The 3,082-nt window shown below is 35.8% G+C and overlaps 1 long non-coding RNA gene across 1 annotated transcript; it reads right to left on the bottom strand.

Annotated features, from left to right (window-relative positions):
* Positions 1 to 308: 308 nt before the first annotated feature.
* Positions 309 to 1,999, bottom strand: LOC110896834. The gene is made up of 3 exons (XR_002568205.2): positions 1,714 to 1,999; positions 885 to 956; positions 309 to 411 (listed from the first exon to the last, which is right to left on the bottom strand). It is a non-coding gene; the product is annotated as an uncharacterized LOC110896834 (long non-coding RNA).
* Between the last annotated feature and the right edge of the window lie 1,083 nt (positions 2,000 to 3,082).

The following is a 3,082-nucleotide window of genomic DNA, read 5'->3' as shown; positions in this document are numbered from 1 at the left end:
TCATGCTTAAAAGATCAAAAGAGAATAAATAAAAGCAAATAAAGTAGCATGCAAGAAGTTTCAAACAAAACATAAGTATAAAGCTCTAAAACTATAGACTAGGTAAAAGCATTCCTACTTTTCCTAATTCCCTATAGTTATGGCTCTGATACCAATCTGTCACACCCCAACCGATGGCGGAAACATCCGGATGAGACGAAGTGCGTAGATTGCAAGAGACTTCATAACACTATGTGACAATATTAATTTAATTCAAATTTCATTTCAAGACTAATTGTCATACAAGATTCAAATAAAAATAACAACATTGTTTCAAATTGTAACATAACAACAAAAGATAGATTAATCTAGGTGTGTATCTAGTCCACCCTAAATCTTGTTTCATCTTGTAACATCACTTCATCAATTAACCTGCAACATGTATTAAAATAGAGTTCAATGCAAAAGCAAAGGCGAGTATACAGGTTTGTTTACATAGCATAATAGTATAAAAACTCATATCCAACATGTTACATAATGAATAAATTTACTAGCAATGCAATTTTTGGCGTACAATATGATCAAACCCAAGAATACAACGCATAACAAGCCTAATCCCCAAAAGTTTAGCGGGGTGGTAAAGTTTAACTTAACAATACCCACAAGAATAACGGGCGGGGCGTCAATCCTATAGCGCTATAATTGTTAAGGTGGGCTAGCAAAGTTAATGAGCATATAACGTTCCAAATCGTTCATAGAGCATACAAGCATAGCAAATATTCACAATAGTTTCATGTCTCGTTCATAGATAGAGTATGTTTTGTTTAAGCATAAAAGTTGTTTTGAATAGGCATACATGTTGCATCCCAAAGTGTAAATGGGAAAAAGGGATAGAGTATACTCACAGTGATTGCGTTGCGATTTCTTGTAAAACGCACGAGTAAAGAAATCCAAGAGGACGAACGTGAGAGGTTAACCTAGATATTTAGAATGTCATATAACGAAAGCGTTAAATTTTATTAATAGTCCTTTTTATTGTTTCCAAATAGTCTAGATATTATAATTTTCTCGCGATTAAGGTTTAGTGTTATGAAAGACGTTTGTAAATAAATGTTAATTGTTTGTGTTATTACTAATTAAATGATATAACTAGAGGTAAACTAAAATAAAAGAAAAAAAAACATAACTGTTAGTTATTTGAGATTTTAAGGTTCTAAAAGAAGAGGAATATAAGTAAGTTTTAAATATATATATATATATATATATATATATATATAAACATAAAAAAATAAATAAATAAAATGACAAGGAGGATAACGAAACAAAATGAAAAGACTCCCATTTATCTTAACTTGATTTCCATCATATGTATTAAGTGATATACACAGTGAATAATCCTTCTAGATAAATGAGCTGAAGTTATATTTTAAAACTCCATTCTATGACATATGACTCTGTTACTTGATTTGAACAACCAAAAACAGCCATCGAGATACATTTAAAAAAAATCGATTAGTGCTTTCACAAACTTAATTGTAATAATAATAAGGATATATGCTACTGAAACAAACAAAAGAGAATTTGGCTTTCTATTTTACTTTGACCAACAACATTCATCATCTTTAATCGACAGCAACTGTTTTGTGTATTCATACACATTCACTTGTTTGAATTATTGCAAATGCTAGAATAGGATACGTATCAACAGGAAACAAAATGAGTAAGAATGTATACCGAAACACAGTGGGCGACTCGGGTTTAACGGCGTCGGCTTCGAGCTCCGGCAGGTACGAAATAGGAAGGGGGTGGAGGTGTTTGGAGAGTCACCGGCCGCCGGTTCGCTGGTGGTCTTCGTCGGAGAGAACGAGGGAGAGCAGAGGGGGAAGGGGTTGGGTGGCGTCGGCAGGTGGGGTCATCGGAGCTCGGCTCCTGCTGCCGCTGTTTAGAGAGATCGAGAGGAAGGGAGGGCCAAGAGGTTTGTATAGAGGAGATGGATGAACTCATGAAATTGGTGGGTGTATAATGTGCAGGCACAAGAGAAATATGAGAGGGAAACGGCTGCTTATAAAAGGGACTAGGGTTTGTGACATTTTTAGTTTTAGGAAAGACCATTCTAACCCCTAACCTTTGAAGGGTTTAAATAAATTAGCTAAGTTAACTTAGTTTAAGCTATATAACATGGTTGACCAACTAACTAGGTTATACGTATTCTAAAAGAACTGATATTTACAATTAAATTAACCAGGTTTGTTTGTATCCTTCTCTAACTTTAAAGTTTAACGAGACTAACTAGATTATAATAAAAATAAGCTTTTTAAATAGTAATATTAATTAATTTAATCAGTTAAATAGTAAATAAATAACTAAAATTATAACAAAATAGATTAAAGATAGAATTTTTGACGAATTATAATGAAACGACAAATACAAGGATACCGAGTTACCAAAAATAGGAATAGGAACAATGGTTTCTAAATATGGAAAGTTGTGAAAACGCGGAGCGTTACATCGACGATTTATCGAAGGATTCTCTAAAATCGTTGTACCGCTTACCGCTCTTACTCATAAGGACAAGCCTTTTGTTGGGGAACCGCACAAGAGACTGCCTTTCAAACCCTCAAGCATATGCTGTGCAACGCTCCGATTCTTACGCTGCCCGACGGAAGCGACGATTTCATTGTCTACTGTGATGCTTCCAACCTTGGTCTTGGTTGTGTTCTCATGCAATGAGACAAGGTTATAGCTTACGCATCTCGACAGCTCAAGATCCACGAGAAGAACTATACAACCCATGACCTCGAGCTAGGCGCGGTCGTCTTTGCATTGAAGATTTGGCGACACTACCTGTATGGCACTAAGTGTACAATCTACACTGATCACAGGAGTTTACAACACATCTTTAATCAAAGGGAACTTAATATGCGTCAACGCTGATGGGTAGAACTCCTCAACGATTACGACTGTGAGATTCGTTATCACCCAGGCAAGGCGAATGTTGTTGCCGACGCGCTCAGCAGAAAGAGTTATGTGCTCAGTATCCGAAACGTTCAAGCCCAGCATAACCTCGAAGCCCTTATTCGCGAAGCTCAACATGCTTGCTTTA

Source organism: Helianthus annuus, chromosome 12 (assembly GCF_002127325.2).
Source record: "Helianthus annuus cultivar XRQ/B chromosome 12, HanXRQr2.0-SUNRISE, whole genome shotgun sequence".
Classification (NCBI taxonomy): Eukaryota; Viridiplantae; Streptophyta; class Magnoliopsida; order Asterales; family Asteraceae; genus Helianthus; species Helianthus annuus.
The sequence above is the reverse complement of the archived record's forward strand: the minus strand, read 5'-3'. Positions and strand labels throughout refer to the sequence as shown.